Source organism: Dendropsophus ebraccatus, chromosome 14 (assembly GCF_027789765.1).
Source record: "Dendropsophus ebraccatus isolate aDenEbr1 chromosome 14, aDenEbr1.pat, whole genome shotgun sequence".
Classification (NCBI taxonomy): domain Eukaryota; kingdom Metazoa; phylum Chordata; class Amphibia; order Anura; family Hylidae; genus Dendropsophus; species Dendropsophus ebraccatus.
In genome coordinates, this window is record NC_091467.1 from 49,650,778 (window position 1) to 49,676,572 (window position 25,795).

The following is a 25,795-nucleotide window of genomic DNA, read 5'->3' on the forward strand; positions in this document are numbered from 1 at the left end:
AATAAAACTTAAATTTTGGGATTAATAATAAACTGCAAAAGCACAATAAACATCCATTAGTGGTTCATAAAAACAAAGAGCGGGGGGCGGAGCGAGCCGGCCATGTGAGTGGAAGCAAGGCACCGGAGCTCCGTCCATGCAGCGCTGTTCTAAGCCCTAAAAACCTCTCCCGGCATCTAAATCCAGCACTCCCTACATGGGGAAGACCCCTGGAGTCCAGCAGCAGCACCCCAAGTCAGAGGACTGCAGACAGAGCCACGTCCAGACGCTGGATCGGTTCCTCACCCCGGGGCCCAGCAACGAACGCCAAGCCCAACCGGATCACCTTGCAGGGGGTCAGGACTGTCTCAACCCCCAGACCCGACCTCCAGCTTCCCGGTCTAGATCATCCCCTCCGCTGACATCCTCGGAGCAGAAGACCGGAGGCCCGTGGACGCGCTCGGCACAGCAAGGATGAGGGAGGCGGGCGCCATCTTGCCCGCGCGTACGGCGCCGAGGCAAGAGCTCCGGTTCCAGAATCCCACGGCTGTCACCCCGGGCTGGACTGCAATTACCGGGCTCTCCCCCCACTACACTAACTGCGGTGCTACCGAGCCCGACTGACCGGGTGAGTGACACGGGGACTGCCGGCCACGGGTTCTCCCTGTTCCCCCACGTGGACGGGAGGACGCCATCTTGCTCACAGCATTCCTTGCCTCGGGGATCAGTGGTGGCTGCGCCGCCGCTTCCATCCCTCCCTCAGCAGCAGCCAGACTTCCACACGTATACCCCCCAGCGGCAACCTCTTCCCCAGCGCTGGAAACCCTTGCCCCCACAGCACGGGCTGACATTGCAGGGGGAACCCAGTCCTCCATAGTTCCAGAGACACCAGCCTCATCCTGCACCCCTCCCCTGCTATATACCAGCATGGCAGCCTCTCCCAAACCCCCCAGGCGGGGTCAACCCCGCTCCCCAGGCGCAGGAAACCCTCATCAACGCCCATCCCGTACGGACCCCTGGGGCTCTGTATGTGACGTTCCTCCTGACAAGGGAGATTGGCAAGCTAACAGGGACTCAGACTCTGACACTTCCCTTTTTGGAGCGCAATCCCAGAAAGATCTACGAAAGCTCTTGTCCCAATTGCCAACTAAGAATGACTTCCAATCACTAATCTCTGAGGTCAAAGAGGCGTTCAGAACCGAAATATCTGAAATCCGTAAAGATATCCAGCATATCGCTAGCCGAGTGGATGATGTAGAGGGGGAACACGACGCAACTCGAGCCTATATAACCCAATTGCACTCTACTGTGACGGCCCAGTCGTCTATGTTAACCGACATGCAACGCCACCTAGAGGACCTGGATAACAGGGGACGTCGCAATAATATCCGAGTCCGGGGCTTGCCGGAAGCGACACAATCTGAAGATCTCCCGGAAACACTAGAAGCCATTTTCAATGCTGTGCTGGGGGAGCCTACCACCCACAGAATCAAACTGGATCGGGCTCATCGTGCTCTCCGGCCGAAACCAACTAATGGCAACCCGCGAGATGTGGTATGCTGTGTTCACGACTTTGCCTTGAAAGAACGCATTATGACTAAGTCCCGTGCTCTGAAGGATTTCGATTTTGATGGGGCTCCTATCCAGCTGTTTCCGGACCTTTCCTGGCTTACTCTCCAGAAGCGGAGATTTCTGCGCCCTCTTCTTCAAACCCTACGGGACCACCAGGCGACCTACCGATGGAACTTCCCCTTTTCCCTGACGGCCAGGAGAGATGGCAGGTCGGCAACTCTGCGTGATCTTGGAGATCTTTCACCCTTCTGTGAGACGCTGGACATTCCTTTACCGCAGATCTCGGAGTGGGTAACCGCTACTCCTCCTCCCCCCCCTCCGGGTGAAGTCTGGCAACCCGTGAGGCAGAAGCGCCGGAGGTCTCGCTCCCAAGTTACCTCACCGCCTACATGAATGACTCTTGGAGGCTCGCCCCTTCGGCTGAATCTAGGGGAATCCATCCTTCCCCCTCCCCTTCCTTTTTTCTCCGTTGATGCTGGGACTTTTTGCTTTTTCTCTAGCGGGCTTAGATAGTAATGTTTTGTTGATTAATCGTTACATTGCTGCATGGATGGTATATCCATCCTACTAGATATGTTTGTTGTACTCTTTTTTTTTGCGGCAGTCTCACTGCCGGCCTCCTCCACCTCCCGGGGAGCCTTTTTTCCTCTGTCTTTCCCACCCGATTTAGAAACTTTCCCATTGGCAGAGCAGTATTTTTTCTTGCTCCCACCCATGCGTTCGTCGCACGGGTTTTTGGCTGCATGCCACTTTCTTCCTTTAAGGAAGCTGTTGTGTTTGGTCACTTTTAATGTTCTGTCATGTTTATTTTTGTTTCCCTAGTCTTGTTGCCTTCTTTGTCCTCTTTTGTGTTATCCCCTTTGTGGTATCCCCTCTTCCTTCCCTGCAGTCCTGGAGATGGTTGTGCCCTTTCCTTGGCTATTTATGATCCTGATGTCACTCCTGGGTGAGTCATACCATTTACGCTACACTTTCCTTCTCCGTACACCTGATGGCTAAGATTATCACTCTTAATGTCAAGGGGCTGAACTCCAATCTGAAGAGACGTTTACTTCTGCAAGAGCTTAGATCCCAGAAAGCAGACATAGCATTTATACAGGAGACACACTTTGATTCTTCAGCTAACTTTAACTTCGCTAAACATTCTTACCCATTAGTCCACTCGGCTTCCATGGGGTGTAAACAGGGGTGTGTGGCCATCATGGTCTCTCGGACCTGCCCCTTACAAATTGAGACTACCTACTCTGACCCGGGGGGACGATTTGTGATCATAGAAGGATCTATTCAAGGCAAACCCCTGCTATTGTGTAATATATATGCACCAAATAAAGAGGCAGATTCCCTTTCTCCGGGGGGTGCTCAGGCGGCTTACCCACTACCCTCCCTCGCCGCTGATTCTCGGAGGTGATTTTAACCTCCCTTTCTTTGAGGTGACTGATAGGTTCTCGGTGACTGGATCCCCGCCGTCTTCCGAACAATGTCGGCTATCCACTGAGTTCTGGAAGTTGACAACACAACTTATATGACTTATGGCGCATTGAGCACCCTGGGGAGAAACTTTTCTCTTTCTACTCTCACCCCCGACAAACTCATACTAGAATAGATTATTTCTTTGGTAATGCTCCCATAGTACGCATTCTTGAAGGATCAGACATTGACCCCATCTCCTGGACGGACCATGGGCCAGTTAGCATTTCTTTAACCTCCCTTCTGTCCCCCTCGCGCCAATGCCACTGGCGTCTTAATGAATCCTTGCTGAAGACGCAGACTTTAAAAGACTCCATCCGACAATGTATTAGGACATACTTTGCTGAAAATGAAGGCTCTGTTTCTTCCCAGTCCATCCTTTGGGAGGCCCATAAGGCTGTAGTTAGGGGACACTGTATTGCCTTGGGATCAAAGCAGAAGAAAGATAGATCAGCTGCTATCCAGGCAGCTAAACGTGAAATTGGGACTCTGGAGGCGGCTCTGTCTTCCCGACCGTCCACACGGGTCTTGCGCAGACTGATAGCGGCCAGTGCCAAGCTCAGAGATGTTCTAACGCACAAGGTAGAGCGTTTGCTACTGTTCTCCAGGCAAAGCTTTTATGAAAAAGGCAACAGGGCTCACACCCTACTAGCCCGCATGTTATCTGAGCGCTCCGCTGCCCAGTCTCCTCAAGCCTTACGGGACCATTTGGGCCACACTAAATACCATCCTAAAGATGTTTCCTTGATATTAGCACGGTATTTTTCTAAATTATACTCCTTGCCCTCATCCCTTCCCTCGGACCCTGAAGCGAGAACCCGACAAATTCAAGCCTTTTTCTCAAAGAGCAAATTGCCCACCCTTTCTCGGGAGGCTGTGGAGCATTTGAACGCCTCGGTTTCTTCGGAAGAACTCTCTGAGGTGCTCAAAGACCTCCCCGCGGGAGATGCAGACATCCGGGGTGTGCACATTAGGGGTAAAGAGTATAAGCTAATGTTGTTTGCAGACTATGTCCTTCTCACCTTAACTAACCTGCCCACGACCCTCCCGATTCTTCATAAACTTCTCCAAGAGTTTGGGGTTTTGTCTGGTTACAAGGTTAACACTGATAAGACGGAAGCCCTCCCATTAAACCTCCCTGAACAAGAGTTCCGCGCCCTCAGAGCCAACTTTTTGTTCCGGTGGTTGCGTGAATCTATTCGGTACTTAGGTATCAAGCTTACTCCAACTTATTCCTCCTTGTACCGGGCCAACTACCCCAAGCTCTTCCAAGACTTTAAATCTCTCCTACAGTCCTGGAACAAACACTACATATCTTTATTAGGTCGCGTGGCGGCGGTTAAAATGACAATTCTCCCTAAATTGCTGTATCACTTTGAAACCCTGCCCATAAAGGTCCCTATGCGAGAGCTGAAAGCAATCCAAACGGCTATCTTCCAATTTATCTGGAACTCTAAACGTCATAGAATCCCCAAAACGGTAATGATGGCTAGTAAGTCTCAGGGGGGCGTGGCGACACCCAATATCATACGTTACTACTGGGCTGCCCACCTCAGAGTTGTACCATCCTGGTCAGCCTATCACGCCTATAGTAAGTGGATGGCCATAGAAAGACTGTGGCTCGCTCCCATGCATCCAAATTCTTTGCTATGGCTCCCTGGCTCAACTGCTTCACTACCTCGGCTAGTGCTAGGGCCTATCAGGTTTACCAAACACATCTGGGACACTTGCTCTGCACGATTTAAACTCTCTTCCACAGCTTCCCCGCTGGTTTCATTCCTCTTGGCCCCGGCCTTCCCTCCGGGTATGGAGTCCATGGTGGTTCAGACGTGGGGGGCCCAGGGTCTTTTCCAATTCGCGGATATAGTGAACCCTTTGACGCGTACTTTGCTCTCCTTTGAGGATATGTGTGAGAAGCGAGCCCTGCCCGCCTCTGAACGCTATACCTATGTACAGCTCCACCATTTTTTGTTGTCGCAGCTAGGGTCCACCATGGTCTCCAGACCCACGAGCTTTGAACAACTGGCCAGGGCTGGACCGACCACGAGAGGCCTCATATCAGACATTTATAAGATATTAAATTCACCTGTGGATGACTCCCCAATTCGACATGCATATATGGCCAAATGGGAAGCTATACTGGCTAAACCAATCTCCCCGGAGTGTTGGGGGATCATTTGGGAGAGGGCGGCTAAATCGTCACCCTGTGTAACTTATAAAGAAACTCAATATAAACTGCTAATGTTCTGGTATCACACGCCGGAGTTACTTCATAAACTTAATGGGTCTATCTCTCCTTTGTGCTGGCGCTGTGGCGCTGACATGGGGTCTTTATACCACATCTTCTGGGGATGCTCGGTTCTCCAGCCCTACTGGACTACAGTTTGTGATGTAATCTCCTCAGTACTGGGCCACCCCTTCTCCCCTGACCCGATGTCTTGTCTCCTTGACCTGACTCCCAGGACTATTGGGAAGAAACGCACTAAATTGATCTTACAAATGTTGACAGCAGCTAAAAACTTAATAGCTAGACAGTGGAAGTCGGTCCTTCCACCTTCCCTCTCCGACCTGGTAGCCAGGATTAAGGAGATGAGGACCATGGAATCAATGACGGCAATGTTGAATAATAAGATGGCCGCTTTTGAGTCGATCTGGGAACCCTGGGATGCATACTGTGCCCAGCAGGGTTATGACTGACCTTGTCCAGGACTGGCCCCTTCCCTATGACCCCTCCCTCCAATCCCTCCCCCCCCCCTCTCCTTTTTGAGTTTTTTCTGTCTTCTCCCCTATTCGTATGTCTATGGTGTTGAGTCTTTCTTGTATGTCCCCCCTATTTTTGCTACCTTCTTTCATTGGTCTAGGTCTATGCTATGTTATTGAGCTTGCAACATGATTACTCAGACCAACGAATGTTGTTGTTTACACTCTTTTATTGTCATTATAAAAATTTTCAATAAAAATTACAGTTTAAAAAAACCAAAAACATAAATGCCATAAATATGCATTCGGAAGAAACACATTAATACAATTATTGTGAGGTTGTGGGAGGTGAAAAGTGGTCAACATGGGACTAATATAGTATCGACAGAATTTTTTTCCATACATTGCGGGTATGTGCTTGGCTCTTTCATACATAAAACCATCAACACATCTGTCACAACAGGGGGAGGGGGTAGTGTGTTAATTTAGAGTTCTTTTGTCACACAGAGATGCTGCTCTTCTATAGTTCAATTTTTATTTTTATTTTATTAATAAAACCTCCTTGTGTTTAAAAGGCCATAGCGCTTGCATTTTTTCCTTTTACAGACCCACATGAGCCCTTATTTTTGCGCCACTAATTGTACTTGGCAATGGCAGGCTTAATTTTTCTATAGAGTATGCTGTGAAACCAGAAAATTTATATGTGCAGTGAGATTGAAAAAAAAGAAAGGAATTTGTTTTCATTTTGAGGGGTTTCGTGTTTATACCATTCGTTCTATAGTAAAACCTACATGTTATATATGTTCCGGAGGTCAGTACGCTTACAACGATATGTAATGTAATTTATATAACTTTTATTTTATTTGATGGTTTTTAAAAAATGAAAACCTATTTGAAAAAATAAATAAAAAATATTAAAATTGCTCTATGACCAGGCTTATAACGCATTTATCCTTTGGTGTATGAGGCTGTGTGAAGTGTCATCATTTTGTGCCATGATCTGTTCTTTCTCTAGGTACCTTACTTGCGTATATGTGACTTTTTGATCACTTTTTATTACAATTTTTCTGGATTTGATGTGAAAAGAAATCCGCAATTTTGCATTTTGGCGGGCTTTTGTGCTTACAACGTTTACCATGCAAGATCAGGAATGTGATAATTTAATAGCTCGGGCGATTACGCACGCGGCGATACCAATTATGTTTGTTTATTCATTTATTTTTATTTATAAAATGGGAAAAGGGGGGAGGATTAGGGGAGGCAATTTTTTATTAATAAAAACACTTTTTTTCACTGTATACTTTAACTTTTAGTCCACCTGGGGGACTTTTATTATATACTTAATAGAGCAATGATCGATCAGATCATCGATGTATTACTCTGGTCTGCAGCAGACCAGATTTATCAGTTGCTGAGCCGGGACCAGTGTCAGTGTGACGCTGAGTCCTGGCCAGGTAAGGAGAAGAGATCTCCCCTCCGCGATCACATCACAGGGCGGATAACCCCCCACTAAACACCAGGGAGAGGGGCACATTATACATTTATAAGTCAGTTTTGACAGCTGCATCTATAGAGCAGGTTTTTATTGTGTGTACGCCGGGGGGAGTATGTACGGTAAGCACTTGCACCTGCAGGTTGCTATTGCACTTTTTTTTGTCTTTACTTTAGCCACATGCAGCCTACAGTGTGAACAGAGGCAATAGAGTGCTGCCATTGTCTGTTTGTTTTTTTTCTTTTAATGTCTCGATGAGATCTTAAAAGTTTTGCAAAATGACAGTGACACTTTAAGGGTCCATTTACACAGAAAGATTATCTGACAGATTATCTGCCAAAGATTTGAAGCCAAAGCCAGGAATGGATTTGAAAAGAGGAGAAATCTCAGGCTTTCCTTTATGACCTGTTCTCTGTTTATAGTCTGCTCCTGGCTTTGGCTTCAAATCTTTGGCAGATAATCTGTCAAATAATCTTTCTGTGTAAATGGACCCTAACCCCTTGCCGCAAAATGACGTTCCCTGAACGTCATGTAAAGAAGGTAATTCCTGCAAAATGACGTCCCAGGAACTTCATGCTTTCCCTGTCTCCTCCAGCTTTCCCTACCAGCGATCGGGTAGAAGGAGGAGGCTGTGTCACACCGCCTCCTCCTGCTGCCCCTGCCTAGAGGGGAGCCGAGCTCCCCCCGGCAGTTAACCCCATAGGTGCCAAGTCTATGGGGAATCTGGAGGGGGATCTGCTCCCTCCGATCCCCCCTTCACACACCCCAACCCCTCGGAGTCGAACGAGCGATTTAGTGAAAGGGAGGTCGGAGGGAGCAGATCTCCCTCCGGATTCCCCATCGACTCCCCATGGCTCCGGGGGTTTACCATAGCAACCCATACACTGCTTAATGGATCTGGGCTGCTATGGTATAACGATCAGGCCCTTGCACTGAGGCAGGGGTCTGATCGTGTGAACGAGCTGTCAGTGTACTCTATAATACATTACAGTACAAATCATGTGCTGTAATGTATTATTGATGTACCTGTAAAAGTTAAAGTGAAAAAAAATGCACACACATAAATTAATTAAATAAATAAATATACACATTTCCCACGCACTCCTTTATAAATGATCCCCTATGAATAAAATACACATATTTGGTATCGCTGTGTCCGTGATGACCCCGCCTATTAACCATTTACATTAATTATCCCACCCGATTAACAAAATAAAAAAATAAATAAAATGACTTTTTTTTGTTAATCACGTCAATTCTTTCGGCGGAATGCGGAATCAGCCGGCCCATAGAATGGTGTCTATGGAGGCGACGGAAAGGTGCGCGGCCGTGCGCGCGTACAGCGACGGAATTCCGCAGAATTTATCCGCAAGAATTCCTCAGTGTGAACCCACCCTAAGAGGGAAAAAAATTCTTAAAATAGACTATCTCCCAAAAAAAAAAAGAAATTTTTAAACTTCTCCTCTAACCTGCTTAAATTTCTATGAAACACCTAAAGGGTTAATAAACTTATCAAATGTTACTTTGAATACTTTGAGGGGTGTAGTTTTTACAGTGGAGGGATTTATGGGGGAAACTAACGTACAGGCCCCACAAATCCATTTCAGAACTGAACTGGTTGCTAAAAAAATCTGAATTTGAAATTTTCCTGAAAATTTGAAAAATTGCTGCAAAATTTCAAAGCCCCCTAACATGTAAAAGGACGTTCACCAAATGACATCACCATAAAGTAGACATGTTGTAGATGTTGCAGTAAAATCTAGTTTAAGTAGAATGGCTATTTTTCTTAGAACAAGAGAATTTTTTATATAAAAAAACATAAATTTTTCCATTTTTCATGTTTTTGTGCAAATGTGTTTGTTTGTTTTTTGTTTTGTTTTTTTACAAAAAACTACTGAATGTATTAACTAAAGTATACCACAAACATAAAGAGGAATAGTTCACGAAAAAAACATCTCTCAATAACCCCAATAATTGAAAGCATAGCATAGTTATCACTACATAAAGAGAGAATGATCAGATTTGAAAAATAGGCCCTGGGCACTAAGGCCAAAACAGGCCGCAGAGGCAAGGGGTTAACACTAGAGATGAGCGAACGGGTTCGGGTTCGAGTCGATCTGAACCCGAACGTTCGGTATTTGATTAGCTGGAGCTGCTGAACTTGGATAAAGCTCTAAGGTTGTCTGGAAAACATGGATACAGCCAATGACTATATCCATGATTTCCACATAGCCTTAGGGCTTTATCCAAGTTCAGCAGCCACCGCTAATCAAATGCCGAACGTTCGGGTTCGGATCGACTCGAGCATGCTCCAGGTTCGCTCATCTCTAGTTAACACCATCTAATATTACATAAGGGTTAAATGAGTTTAATCATTAATCAAATGCAGATTTACTGGTCATTTTAATAAAATTGTAGCTTAAGGGTCCATTTACACAGAAAGATTATCTGACAGATTATCTGCCAAAGATTTGAAGCCAAAGCCACAAACAGACTATATACAGAGATCAGGTCATAAAGGAAAGACTGAGATTTCTTCTCTTTTCAAATCCATTCCTGGTTTTGGCTTCAAATCTTTGGCAGATAATCTGTCAGATAATCTTTCTGTGTAAATGGACCCTTATGCTAAGTTTACACGGAGCGATAATTCGCCCGATCGTACGATTAACGCTTTCGAAGTAACGATTTTTTTTTAAACGATCAGCGTTTAGATGGTACGATATATCGTACAGAAAATTCGCTATGCGATCGTTTTGCGATCGCTTAAGCCTATCTCACACATAGGTAAAATCAGTGAACGACTGTTTACACGGAACGATCTGCGAATTTTTTGCGAACGACAAACGACGATTTAAGAACATGTTAAACGATCAAAATGAACGATTTTTCGATCGATCGCCGCGTTTACACGTACGATTATCGTTTGAATTCGATCGTTATCACGAAAATTCGCCCGATAATCGTTCTGTGTAAACCCAGCATAAGGCTGCGTTCACACTACGTATATTTCAGTCAGTATATGTATATTTCAGTCAGTATATTTCAGTCAGTATTGCAACCAAAACCAGGAGTGGATTAAAAACACAGAAAGGCTCTGTTCACACAATGTTGATATTGAGTGGATGGCCGCCATTTAATGGCAAATATTTGCTGTTATTTTAGAACAACGGCCGTTATATTGAAATAATGGCCGTTATTTACTGTTATATGGCGGCTATTCACTCAATTTCAACATTGTGTGAACAGATCCTGTGTTTTTAATCCACTCCTGGTTTTGGTTGCAATACTAACTGAATTTACGTAGTGTGAACGCAGCCTAACTCTGTAAATGTTCACAACCCTACTCAGCCACAGAAAAATCCTTCTAGCGTAACGTTCCATTTACACAGAAAGATTATCTGACAGATTTGCCAAAGATTTGAAGCCAAAGCCAGAAACAGACTATAAACAGAGATCAGGTCATAAAGAAAAGCCTGAGATTTCGCCTCTTTTCAAATCCATTCCTGGCTTTGGCTTCAAATCTTTGGCAGATAATCTTTCTGTGTAAATGGACCCTTACACAGAAAACAACAGACAGGGAGGAGGGGGATGCAGCTGCAGTACTGCACTGAGGGAGACGAAGGAGTTGCATAATGGAAACATCTAACTGGCATAGGGCACACAGCTCTTTCATCACACCTTGAATTAAATAATAAACACTATCTAATCTTACATCAGGGTTAATTAAGTTGAATCATTGCTGTAACATTCCCACATCACACACAGTGTTATTTTAAATTAACCAACGTTTGTTATTTAAGCCTTTAACATGTATGATTGTGCATTGGGGGAGCGCCGTGCTTGTATCTCATCATATAAAAATGTGACAAATTAAAGGAATGCTCGTGGTATGTACTTGTCTAGGAGCAACAAGCCACAGTGTTCAGGTGTAGCTCCTAAAGGTGCCTGGAAAAACACAGCGCTGTATGCAGAAAGTAACAACCTAAGTTCCTATTTAAAAAAAAGATAGTCATGGCCACTGGTGAAATTCTTTCTATCTTTGGGCATGAAAATAATAAGAAAATAAAACAAATAAATTACTCCACTTATTTTTAGACTTAAAAGGGAGTGGTCTCAAAAGCTGGGCAAATATGTCAAAAAAGGAAAGCGGGAAAACCTACAACTTCAGTGTGGTTATAACACAGTCAGGTGCAAAAGGTATAAAAACAGCCCCACAGCCGTCTATAAGGCTCCATTAGGAAATCCGCCTGTTTTGCTCTGTGTGCACGGAACCTAAGACGTACAGAGTTGGTGCTTAAGGCTTAGTACTTTGAGAGTGTATTGCCCCGACTGTATCCCCAATACCGAATGTGTATTTCATTTATCAGCATGGATAAATGAAATGGAAACTAGCAAGTTTTATTCCACCTCACCCCCCCCCCCCCAATCATTCTTATTTATTTATTTTATAAAGCTTACTATGTTCAGAGATGGTACTGTCCCATCTATCCCTGTAAATGATGTAGAGACAGATAATCCTTTGTTTGGTCTCCCACTGTGAATTAGAAGAGCATGGATAGTACTGCTTCCCTGCCACTAATGCGATAGATAGATAGATAGATAGATAGATAGATAGATAGATAGACAGATAGATAATAGATAGATAATAGATAGATAGATAGATAGATGATAGATGATAGATAGATAGATAGACAGATAGACAGATAGATAGATAGATAGATAGATAGATAGATAGATAGATAGATAGATAGATAGATAGATAATAGATAGATAGATAATAGATAGATAGATAGATAGATAGATAGACAGATAGATAGATAGATAGATAGATAGATAGATAGATAATAGATAGATAGATAATAGATAGATAGATAGATAGATAGACAGATAGATAGATAGATAGACAGATAGATAATAGATAGATAGATAATAGATAGATAGATAGATAGATAGATAGATAGATAGATAGATAGGAGATAGATAGATAGACAGACAGACAGACAGACAGACAGACAGACAGATAGATAGATAGATAGATAGATAGATAGATAGACAGATAGATAATAGATAGATAATAGATAGATAGATAGATAATAGATAGATAGATAGATAGATAGACAGACAGATAGATAATAGATAGATAGATAATAGATAGATAGATAGATAGATAGATAGATAGATAGATAGATAGATAATAGATAGATAGATAGATAGATAGATAGATAGATAGATAGATAGATAGATAGATAGAAAAGACGAAGATCCGCAGCACACCAATTCAGTGAAAAAAACATAGTGATTTATTCCAATTCAAAGTATTTACATGGTGCAACACAGCACCATGTGAATACTTTGAATTGGAATAAATCACTGTTTTTTTCACTGAATTGGTGTGCTGCGGATCGTCGTCTTCTCTAACTACTGATGTTCGTTGTCGGAGCCAAGTCTGCTGGCACCCACCTACTTGGGACTTGTAGTGCCACTCATTTTCTTTACATAGATAGATAGAGATAGAAATTCTTATTATTATTATTATTATTATTTTTTTTTTTTTTTTAGGAAAAGATAAGACTATATCGCTCTAGATGTACAGGTCATAATTCTGTTGACCTCTGACCAAAATTCATGTAGTAACAGATAGTAATGCCTCCTTTTTCTGAAACTGATACTGGTTTAGACAGCACCACCTACTTATGAAAGAAGCAGGCACAGATAGATCAGCTTCCTTGTCTCTCTCTCTCCCTCCCTGTGAAAGAAGCAGGCACAGATAGATCAGCTTCCTTGTCTCTCTCTCTCCCTCCCTGTGAAAGAAGCAGGCACAGATAGATCAGCTTCCTTGTCTCTCTCTCTCCCTCCCTGTGAAAGAAGCAGGCACAGATAGATCAGCTTCCTTGTCTCTCTCTCTCCCTCCCTGTGAAAGAAGCAGGCACAGATAGTTCAGTCTAGGAGTGTAGGTAGAGATAATACTCTCTCCCTGTAAATGATGTGGGCACATATAGTGCTGCCGCCTTGTCTCTTTCTGTAAAAGTGATGTCCTCTGTGCCTCCATACAGTAATAATGCCCCCTGTGCCTCCATACAGTAATAATGCCCCCTGTGCCTCCATACAGTAATAGTCCTCTGTGCCTCCATACAGTAATAATGCCCCCTGTGCCTCCATACAGTAATAATGTCCTTTGTGCCTCCATACAGTAATGATGTCCTCTGTGCCTCCATACAGTAATAATGCCCCCTGTGCCTCCATACAGTAATAATGTCCTTTGTGCCTCCATACAGTAATGATGTCCTCTGTGCCTCCATACAGTAATATGCCCCCTGTGCCTCCATACAGTAATGTCCTCTGTGCCTCCATACAGTAATAATGTCCTTTGTGCCTCCATGTAGTAATAATGCACCCTGTGCCTCCATACAGTATTAATGTCCTCTGTGTCTCCATACAGTAATATGCCCCCTGTGCCTCCATACAGTAATAATGCCCCCTGTGCCTCCATACAGTAATAATGCCCCCTGTGCCTCCATACAGTAATATGCCCCCTGTGCCTCCATACAGTAATGTCCTCTGTGCCTCCATACAGTAATAATGTCCTTTGTGCCTCCATGTAGTAATAATGCACCCTGTGCCTCCATACAGTATTAATGTCCTCTGTGTCTCCATACAGTAATATGCCCCCTGTGCCTCCATACAGTAATAATGCCCCCTGTGCCTCCATACAGTAATAATGCCCCCTGTGCCTCCATACAGTAATATGCCTCCTGTGCCTCCATACAGTAATGTCCTCTGTGCCTCCATACAGTAATAATGTTCTCTGTGCCTCCATGTAGTAATAATGCCCCCTGTGCCTCCATACAGTAATGATGCCCCCTATGCTATTGTACAGTGACAGAAACATAGATCAGCAGAAAAAGACCACCTGGTCCATCTAATCTACCCTATTAGTATTTACTTTCTTATCATCTTAGGATAAATATGTGTTTATCCCCGGCATGTTTAAATTCTGTATAATTGTACAGTCATAGCACCCCACTTACCTCCACACTGTAATAATGCCCCCATACTGTAATTCTGGGCATTCTGTGCCCTATATGGTAATGTCCCTGGGCATTCTGTGCCCCATATAGTAATCTGTCAGCTGCAATTCACATTCCAAATAGCCAACATTGTTAGCTATTAGGATAAGGATACACATGGTACTTTTCAGTTATCTAGCTGTGCTTCCAAAGCATAGAAAAGCTATTTTATTCTATACAATGAAGATTCAAAGAGGCTCTCCTGAGCTCCTGAAGTGCACCAGTCTGTATCACCTCCTTACTCCCCTCTCCCATACCTGAGCCTGTTTGGTACTTAGCTTCTAGGCGTCAATCAACAGGGAGGGGGAATAGAGGAGACATTCTAGCTTACAGCAGATCAGAAGCTTGGAAAAGCCTCTTTGACACTTCATTCCATAGAATAAAGGTACAGTTGATACAGTTGAATACAGTTGATAGAGTCCCTTTAAAATTCCCCTGTGTAGGAGATGTATCACAGACGCCCTACAGCAGAGATCGGTCAAAATGAGAAGATACTCAGCGCAGACCTATTACCATAGTAAAAATCAATTGAAAGTGCCAATACAAAGCATCATCTACTCCCAGACTATCATCTACTCACTACAGTACTGATCCAGTGAAGCTGTGAATGTGCCAATCCACGGTATTTCTAGCATGGGCAACTCAAAAGTCAGCACCTTATATTATGTCAAATCCCAATGTAGTGATTTCTTCTTGACCTAATGGGAGTACTCCTCCTTGGTGCATGGAAAACAATAATAATAGTTACAGCCCGTGAGCGTGCCTTAGCCAGTGGCAACACTTAGGGTACTATTACACAAAACGATTATCGGACGTTCTTGGCCGATTATCAGACGCTGACCTAAAATCCTGTTAACAATAGCGATGGTCTGTGGCATGTAACAAGTATCTTCTATGGACAACCTGGATGATCTAAAGATCGTCCTGTCAGCCCCTCCTGCAGCTCCCTGCTCCCCCTCCCCCACCTCTTACCTGCTCGCTGTCGGTGCATGTAATAGAGCCGTCAGTAAGTGGCAAACAAAGAGCAAGTGAGCGCTCACTTGCTCCTAATATCGGCCCGTGTAATACGGCCCCTTAGGCTCACTTGCAGCATCCTGGGGAGCGTTTCTAGTAATATCACTGAAAGGGCTACGGTTGCTCATAGTCGACAAAATGCATCTAACATGTTTTGGCAAACTCGATCGCTCTCGTCAGAGATGTCAGTTCACATGCGTAAGTTCTCCTATATACCTTCACTTCCCCATGTAGACAAATTCTGATAGAATTTAAAAAACTTTTGTTTTCATGTTATATTCGGTATCTTAACCACTTATCATACGTACAATGCCACAGAATCAATGGCACTTTAAAAATAAATGTTTGTACTAAAAATAAAAATATCCCCCACTGCCGGAAGCTCTGGTGCTCTGCGGGCCACGCGTTTTGGACTTCTGCTGTAAATTATATGGGTACACATAGTACTGTCTCTCTCTATTAATGATGCACATATATCTCTGCCTATCCCTGCAAGTTATGTAGGTGCAGGAAGTACTGCCACTCTGTCTCGCCCTGTAAATGATATAGACATATATAGTACTTCCCCCCTAGTCTGTCTCTTTCTAATAATGTACACATAGTACTTCCTCAATCTCCCTTTGTGTGAATGATGTAGGAATACACATGCAGGAAAATGATGTACATGTTACAGCCACCCTTTGTCTCAATGTAAATTGTGTAGGACTAAATAGTACTGCTTCCCTGCTTTTTCCTAAAAGTGCCCCCTGTCTCTCCACTTAAAAGATTTGGGCACAGATCATACTGCCACTCTCCCCCTTCCCCAAGCTGACCTTATGCCATAAAGTCCGGAGTGGTTACTTCTCAAAGAGTACAATTTTTACATCAAAACAGGACCAAAAAAAAAAAAAGAAAAAAAAAGAATTTTCCCATGCAGTGACATGTAGAAGAGATATTGAAAATGTCAAAGAATGTAAAGAAAGAAATCTGACATTTGTAATTTATGTTCAAAACTTCTAACACTGTTAGATAGCTGTTAGGTTAAAGTTAGACACTGTACCTTTCATATATGTGTCTATGACAGAATATAGAAAAAGGCTTTTATTCTCTGGTACAAAGAGTCATAGAGCCTTTCCCAAGCTCCTGATCTGCTGCAAGCTGGACTGTCTCCTCCCTGCTTGACTGACACCAGGATGCTGGTTACTAAGCAGGATCAGGTATGGGAAGGGGAGGGAGGTGTTGTTACAGCTTACTGCACTTCAGGAGCTCGGAAAAGCCTCTTTGACTCTGTACTATAGAATAAAATCATTTTTCTACATTCTGGAATCTGGAGAAAACTGTGTCTCCTGAAAGGGGTATTCCGCTCTAACATAACTTTTCATGTATTGCTGTCCTGGGTGAGGGTAACAATTCCTTCAATACTTGTTATTATCTAGTTATTATCTATTTAGTCTCCTTCCCCAAGTTCTGAGCTGCTGCTTTCTGCTGCACAAGAAAGTATGTGAGTTTTTTCCTCTGCCCCCCCTCCCTTTCGAGAGGATGCATGTAAGCAAGAACCTATCTGCAACTTTTTAGCAACACAGTAATGCCATCGAGATCAATCACAGTGAGTTCATTAACCACTTGACCTCAGATTAACCCTCCCAGCAACACAAAGAAGCTACAAAGTTGCAGATACCTGCCAGGGACTTGTTTACATCAGCCATCTCAGAAGGGAGGGGAGAGGAGGGAGAGATGAAGAGAACAGCTCACACACACAGATTTTTGCGTCTTCAGCAGAAAGCAGCAGCTCAGAACTGGGGACAGGAAACTGAATAGATAATAAGTGGAATAAGTACAATGAATTGTTAATCTCACAATGGGCAGCAACATATGAAAAGTTATGTGAGAACGGAATATCTATTTAACCCAACAGCTATTTAACAGTGACAGCAGTTTGGAACATGATTTACAGCTGACAGATTCCCTTCAAGAGTTATGTGTGGACCTGCTCCTTACCAATCCTGCCCAGGCAATGCCTAAACTCATCTCCCTGCTAAAAGATTTTGGTGCAGTTTCAGATTTTAAAATTAATTATATAAAATGAGAAGCGGTAAACGTGTCCGCCCCTCCCCAAACAATAGCTACACTCAAATTCTCACTGTCCTTCTTACTCTATTAAATATTTAGTTCACATTTCAGCCGACCCTTCTAAATGGTTTCCACTGAACTATACTCCATTATTGGCAAAAATTAAATCCCATCTATCCTCCTTGAAATTGCCATTTGTCTCATGGATGAGTAGAAAAAATTACCTTAAAAATTATATCCTCCCCAAATATCTACATTCATTTAAAACCCTCTCTATCTGACTTCCTGGCTCTCTCTTTAACTCCTTAACCCCTTCAAGACCAAGCCTATTTGCACCTAAAAGACCAGGCTCATTTTTCAAAATCTGACCTGTCTCACTTTATGCTCTTATAGCTCAGTGATGCTTTAACGTATGCTAGCGATTCTGAGATTGTTTTTTCGTCACATATGGCACTTTATATTAGTGGCAAAATTTGGTCACTACTTTGTGTGTTTTTTGTGAAAAACATCAAAATATCATGAAAAATTTAAAACATTTGCATTTTATGAACTTTGAAATTCTCTGCTTCTAAAAAAGAAAGTCGTATCACATAAATTAGTTACTAAGTCACATTACCGATATGTCCTCTTTATTCTGGCTTCATTTCATAAACATATTTTACTTTTTTAGTACGGGGCTTAGAAATTTATCAGCAAATTACCACATTTTCGTAAAAGTTTCCAAAACTGATTTTTTTAGGGACCAGTTCTTTTCTTAAGTTGATTTAGGAGGCTTGTATACTGGAAACCCCCATAAGTGACCCCATTTTGGAAACTAGACACCTTAAAGAATTAATCTAGGGGTATAATGAGCATTTTAACCCTACAGGGGCTGGAGGAAAGTATTCACCATTAGGCAGTAAAAAAATGAAAAATTACAATTTTCCAATAATATATACGTTTAGATTAAAGTTTCTCATTTTCAAAAGGAACATGAGAGAAAACGCACCCCAAAATTTGTAACGCAGGTTCTCTTGAGTACTACGGTACCCCATATGTGGGCGTAAACCACTGTATGGGCATACAGCCGGGCTCAGAAGGAAGGGAGCGCCATCTAGCTTTTCCATTGCAGATTTTGCTGAAGAAGTTTCCGAGCGCCAGGTGCATTTGCAGTGCCCCTGTAGTGTCAGCAGAGAGGAAACCCCCCATAAGTCACCCCATTTTGGAAAGTACACCCCTCAAAGAATTCATCTTGGGGTAGGATGAGCATTTTGACCCCACAGGTGTTAAGAGGAAAGTATTCAAAATTAGACAGCAAAAATGAAAAACTCGAATTTTTCCAATAATATGTTCCTTTAGTTTGAATTTTCTCCATTTCACGAGGAACAGGAGAGAAAATTCACCTCAAAATCTGTAACGCAGGTTCTCCTGAGTAAAAAGGTACCCCATATGTGGGCATAAACCACTGTATGGGCACACAGCAGGGCTCAGAACGCAAGGAGTTCCAATTAGCTTTTTCAATGCAGATTTTGCTGAAGAAGTTTCTGAGCGCCAGGTGCGTTTGCAGAGCCCCTGTAGTGCCAGCGGAGTAAAATCTCGCCCATAGTCACCCCATTTTGGAAAGTACACCCCTCAAATAATTCATTTTGGGGTGTGGTGAGCATTTTGACCCCACAGGTATTAGAGGAAAGTATTCAAAAGTAGACAGTAAAAATGAAAAACTCGAATTTATCCAATAATATGTTCCTTTAGTTTAAAATTTCTCAATTTCACGAGGAACAAGAGAAAAAAAGTACCCCAAAATTTGTAACACAGGTTCTCCTGAGTAAAAAGGTACCTCATATGTCGGTATAAACCACTGTATGGGCACACAGCCGGGCTCAGAAGGGAAGGAGCGCCAAATAGCTTTTTCAATGCAGATTTTGCTGCAGACGTTTTTGAGTGCCAGGTGCGTTTGCAGAGCCCCTGTAGTGCCAGCAGAGTAAAATCTCGCCATAAGTCACCCCATTTTGGAAAGTGCACCCCTCAAAGAATTCATTTTGGGGTGTGGTGAGCATTTTGACCCCACCGGTATAAGAGGAAAGTATTCAAAAGTAGACAGTAAAAATGAAAAACTCGAATTTTTCCAATAATTTGTTCCTTTAGTTTGAAATTTCTCAATTTCACAAGGAACAGGAGAGAAAATTCACCCCAAAATCTGTAACGCAGGTTCTCCTGAGTAGAACGGTACCGCATATGTGGGTATAAACCACTGTATGGGCACACAGCCGGGCTCAGAAGGGAAGGAGCGCCAATTAGCATTTTCCGTGTAGATTTTTCTGAAGAAGTTTCTGAGCGCCAGGTGCATTTGCAGCGCCCCTGTAATGTCTACAGAATAGACCCCCCCAAAAGTCACCCCATTTTGGAAAGTACACCCCTCAAAGAATTCATCTTGGGGTAGGATGAGCATTTTGGCCCCACAGGTATTAGAGGAAAGTATTCAAAATTGGCCAGTAAAAATGAAAAACTTGAATTTTTCCAATAATATGTTGGTTTAGTTTGAAATTTCTAAATTTCACAAGGAACATGAGAGAAAACGTACCCCAAAATCTGTAACGCAGGTGCTCCCGAGTACAACGGTACCCCATATGTGGGCATAAACCACTGTATGGGCACACAGCAGGGCTCAGAAGGGAAGGAGCGCCAATTTGCTGGAGCAAAACAGTAGCTAGTAATAGTTATTAGAATAGCGCAGTTACTAAAATAAAATAAAAAAAATTAAGATTACAGGTAATGTGGGGTGGTTCCGGGTAATTTGGAGGTGGTTACGGGCAGTCTGGGGTGGTTACGGGCAGTCTGAGGTGGTTACAGGTAATCTGGGGTGGTTACGGGTAATCTGGGGTGGATACCGTCAACATGGGGAGGTCACGGGCAACCTGCTGTGGTTACGGCAACCTGGGGTGGTTACAGGCAACCTGGGGTGGTTACAGGCAACCTGGGGTGAATACGGACAACCTGCTGTGGTTACGGACAACCTGCTGTGGTTACAGACAATCTAGGGTGGTTACAGGCAACCTGCTGTGGTTACGGGCAACGTGGGGTGGTCACAGACAGTCTGGGGTGGTTACAGACAATCTGGGGTGGTTACAGACAATCTGGGGTGGTTACAGACAATCTGGGGTGGTTACAGGCAACCTGCTGTGGTTACGGATAAACTGAAGTGCTAATAGGTAATCTGAGGTGGGTACCTGTAATCTGGCGTGGTTGCGGGCAATCTGGAGGGGGTCACTGACAATTTGGGGTGGTTAGAGGCAAGGTGCGGTGGTCAGAGGCAAGGTGCGGTGGTCAGAGGCAAGGTGCGGTGGTCAGAGGCAAGGTGCGGTGGTCAGAGGCAAGGTGCGGTGGTCAGAGGCAAGGTGCGGTGGTCAGAGGCAAGGTGCGGTGGTCAGAGGCAAGGTGCGGTGGTCAGAGGCAAGGTGCGGTGGTCAGAGGCAAGGTGCGGTGGTCAGAGGCAAGGTGCGGTGGTCAGAGGCGACGTGCGGTGGTCAGAGGCGACGTGCGGTGGTCAGTGGCGACGTGCGGTGGTCAGTGGCGACGTGCGGTGGTCAGTGGCGACGTTCGGTGGTCAGAGGCGACGTGCGGTGGTCAGAGGCGACGTGCGGTGGTCAGAGGCGACGTGCGGTGGTCAGAGGCGAAGTGCGGTGGTCAGAAGCGACGTGCGGTGGTCAGACGCGACCTGCGGTGGTTGCGTGCAATCTGGGGGGTTACATGTAATCTGGCATGATTACGGGCATGATGCGACGTGCGGTGGTCAGACGCGACCTGGGGTGGTTATGCGCAACCTGCGGTGGTTACGGGCAACCTGGAGGGGTTACAGACAATCTAGAATTGTTACGGATAGACTGAAGTGCTTATAGGTAATCTGGGGTGGGTACATGTAATTTGGGGTGGTTACAGGCAATCTGGGGTGATTACAGACAATCTGGAGGGGGTCACTGGCAACGTGCGGTGGTTACGGGCAGTGTGCGGTGGTTACGGGCAACGTGCGGTGGTTGCGGTCAACGTGCGGTGGTTACGGGTAATCTGGGGGGTTACGTGCAATCTGACATGATTACGGACAACCTGGGGTGGTTACGGGCTAGCTGCGGTAGTTACGGGTAATCTGGGGGGGTTAGGGGTAATTTGGGAGTAAACTGCAATTATTACTATAATAGAAAGTGTGTGTTTTATTTTTTTGTATGTTTGTCACTTTTTGTACTTTATACATTCATTTTCACTGTATTACTATGATTACTGTGATATTTTCTATCACAGTAATCATAGTTCAGTGACAGAGACCAAATTGGTCTCTGTCACTTTAAATTTTCAGAGCTGGCTGGTTGTGGAGCGCATGCGCACTTCATAACCAGCAAGGACACCGAGGAGGAAGGAGCTCCAGGATCAGGTGAGTATATGGGGTAGGGGAGGGTGACTCTGGGACGGGGGTGACTGGGGGGGTGAGGGGCGACTGGGGGGGTGGGGGGACATCACTTTTTATCCCCTGTCACCAATCATTCATGGTGACAGGGGATAAAATGTTCCGGCGGCACATGGCACAAGCGATCAGCGGTATATAGTATATACCGCTGATCGCTTGTACCGGGACCCCACAGGGGGGGTCCCCGATGACTGCCCCATGCTCTCCGCTACCTCTGGTGGCGGAGAGCATGGGGTTTTCATTCATTTTTACAAAGAGATCACTGTGAACAGACATTAGTCTGTTCACAGTGATCGCGGCGGCCATCTTGGATCTGATGGCCGCCGCGGGGAGGGGGGGTTAGATACCGGGGCACTAGGGGGGCTGGTCTGGGGTCTGATTTTAACTATTTCATCTCCCCCCACCGTGGATTCACGGGTGGGGGGAGATGAAATATAGCGGCGGCACCGACCCATTAGTGACTGATCGCATCCCCATTTCTCCTGGCAAAGCTATATATTCTGCAATGACAACTAGAGATGAGCGAACAGGCCGAGGTTCAGGTTCGCCTGGAAAACTGAAATACAGCCATAGCCATAGGCTGTATGCCAGTTTTCCAGGCGGTCCTCAGGCTGTCTCCACCCTCTCCACAGAGCAGGCAGACAGCGGGAATCAGAAGCCGAGAGTTTAGGTTCATACGAACCCGAACCTCGGCCGGTTTGCTCATCTCTAATGACAACACCACCTCCTCCTATAAACCTGCGTATATATTATTGCATTGGAAAAAAAAGTTATTTACTGCTTTCACACCAGCAGAGCTGTCCTCTCACTCCCATGTGAAAACACAAGAACGTTCTTACAAGTTATATACCAGACAGTGCAAGACTCCAGCCTTTGTAAAGCGGTGTTGCGTTCACAGGATTTGTGCTGGTTTATAGCTCCCCACCGCAGAATTCTTCCCCATCCCAAAAAAACTGGTGACACACTTATTAACATCTGCCAAACTTCAAATTCTATTACACTGGCCGTCCCAATCTTCCCCTACCATTGCAGAGTGGGAGGTAAAATGCGACCAATTGGCTAGACTAGACAAGTTGGCTTGTTAGGAAAGTGGGAAAGCTTGAAAAGTTTCTACGAATCCAGGCTCCTCCCCATTCGATGTCTGTGCGTGTAATAGCACAGACAGCAAGTGAGGAACTAGGAGCAAGTTAGCGGTGACCTGAGAGGTTGGTGCTTGCTTCCTCAACATTGGGCCTTTAGGGGGCATTCAAACGTTCAGTGATTACGGTACATGCGTGGAAGATATACAATGAACCAGAATCACAGAACTCCCGGTACAGAAGCACAAAGACTTAAATTAACTTGGACCTCCTGGCATCATAATAAATCATGATGCCAGGAGCCAGGGGCATAGCTACAGTGGTCGCAAGGGTCGCAGTTGCGACCTGGCCCGCCAGTCAGAGGGGCCCGACCGCCCTCCCTTGCCACTTCACGATCTAACCAACCTTGTGCAGCTGCTTCCATCGGATGCAGGCTGCTGCCGCTACACAGGAGACGCTGGAGCCGATTGGGGGCCTGAGGTCCCTGCCCCCTGTATGTCTGACAATCTGCCTGGACGCTTCAGCGGCAGGCTGCAGAGCTGAGGACCCTCACAGGATGAGTCAGAGATCGCACATCCCCCCTCCTCTCCTCCACTGAAGCAAGGGGCTGGTCATGTGCAGGACTCACCTCCTCATAAGCAGCTGTCGGGACTGGAGGGAGGAAGCATCATCATCAGAGTGAGTGGGTCGGGTGCTGGGGTGCTGTGTATCTGCTGTATCAGCCTGTCAGGTCTGTCGGGGCTCCTGCACTCTGTCCTGATCAGGCTTCCTCCCCCTGGACTGGAGCAGACACACTCAGGGGCAGGAGGTCACAACTCCAGAGCTCTTTAGGGGGATTTATCATGAGTTTCCTTAGTAGTAGCTAGAAGTACTATACAGCTGCTACTGAGTTCACAGAATGAATCCACTTTTTCCCTGTCCCCTCCAGTTCCCTCCCTGCTGCACAAAATCTCCATGTAGCCCTTACCTATGATATCTTATTCTCTATAAACAGCTGCATGGAGGGTTTATTGATCACCACTTGTCCAGCACCAGAAAACTTGGAGTTTCCTCTGTTCAATATTTCACACCACCTATACACAGCCAGGCAGGTGGAAGTTAGCCTTTAAAAAGTGTTTTTCTATCATACAAAATATTGCTAGGAAAGCAATCACTTCCCCCGCCCGCCCTCTCAAAACTGCAGTGTGTGACAACCTTTTTTGGCAATAAGAAATCACCTTGCATCCCAATTCTACAGTGGACTGAGCTGTGTGAGGTGCATTTGTCGTGTGCTCATCTGTACTTATCTGTACTATTTTAGAATATGTTCACACAGCGTTCCGTGATCCGGCCGGGTCACGGAACGGCCGGTCTCTGAAAAGATCATCCCGGACGGTACTGCAGGCTGGGTGATCTTTCCGGCCGCAGTGTTCTAATGTGGGCGCATCAGCACGCGCCCGCATCAGAACACCTCATAGCACACAATGAAGCAAGCGGCCGGAGACGCTCACTTCATTGTGTGAACTGACAGGTCTTTTTCAGTAATTCAGTAAATTGCAGCTGCAGAAAACTGTCAGTCAGTTGTTTGCGGCGCTGTATGGGATCCCGGCTGGAGTGTATACTATGTGTGTATGCTCCAGCCAGGATCCCATAGAAGACTAGGCAGTGTTCCACCCGTACAAAGTACGGCCGTTGTTGCCGATGGCAACAATGGCTGTACTTTAACGCTGTGTGAACATAGCCTTAAGGTAGAGGGGACTTTTTTTTAGGGGGGCCCCAAGTTGGCCTCTTGCACCAGGGCCCATGAGACATTAGCTACGCCCCTGCCAGGAGCTCTGCATTCTGTTCTGCAGCACATCGTCCAGGTATAAGGACTAAGCAAGGAACATGTGAATGCCCCCTTTGGGCTGCATTCAACTTCTTCAGCCACCGCACTTTGGTCCAGACAAACACAAGTGTGCTTGAGGTTTGCTCACCTCTCCTTACAGTATGTGCATAACATTAGAAAAACCATTAGCCAATAATAATGACTACAGGCTTGTAATAAATAACTTTACACTTCTGGAAATCTTACAATTCTGTTCTGTTTACAATGCTAGAGGTATAGGAACCAGACAAATACCAAGACCAAAAAGTCAAAAACAGCTTTAACCTCAGAAGCCGCCCAACATTATGTAAGGGGAAATATCTGGCATTACATAAGGCGTCTTGCAGAGCGTTGCACCGCACAGGAACAATGGTTGTTATGTCCTGCCCTGCAGAGCACAGTGTTATCTCCCAGACCCTGAGGAGTGAATGACATCTTAAAACACCTGTAGCTGATTTTAAAAGTGGAAATGTATAAATAATGCGATCGGGAGGAAGCATGGTTTCTCCAATGGGGCCTGGAAAAATGTATCATTCCCATGTGTCAGGATCTGAGATGCTGCCAGCGAATGTTATGCAAAGATTATATCTGGAGTGAGTTCAAAGTAGCTCCAGCTACACTGGCAGTAAACACACTTTAATAAACTAAGGATCATTTCTTTTTCGAGAAACTAAGCTCTGAGTCGCCTAACATAACACATGGGGTAGCGAGTAAGTTTATTCTCCCCGAACACATGTAAATCATTGTCAATGGATCTCAACTGAGGTGTGTATTGTACCAGCACCATCTCTATCTGGGACTTTATCTGAGGACCCCAACAGAGCGCCAGCTTGTTACCCTACGAGAGCTCGTAAAATGTACCCACTGGACGCAACTGGGAGTACTGCAATTAAAGGGAGATTTCTAGCAGAGTTATACACTGCATTATGCCCAGTGCAAGACCTTGTGGGTAAAGCATGACACCATGGTCATGTGTAAAAGCAGAATCTGATGTGAGAGGGAGTCAGCAGACAGAAGAAAGGGTGATAGTGTGTGAACCTGTGTGAAGTGAAACAAGCCAGGAAGAGGCCATGTGAGAAGTATCACAAGCCAGGG

At 45.0% G+C, this 25,795-nt stretch overlaps 1 protein-coding gene across 6 annotated transcripts in view; it reads right to left on the bottom strand.

Annotated features, from left to right (window-relative positions):
- LOC138772131 (chloride channel CLIC-like protein 1) overlaps nt 1-25,795 on the bottom strand; it is a 263,133-nt gene that overhangs the window by 208,707 nt on the left and 28,631 nt on the right. The window lies entirely within an intron of this gene.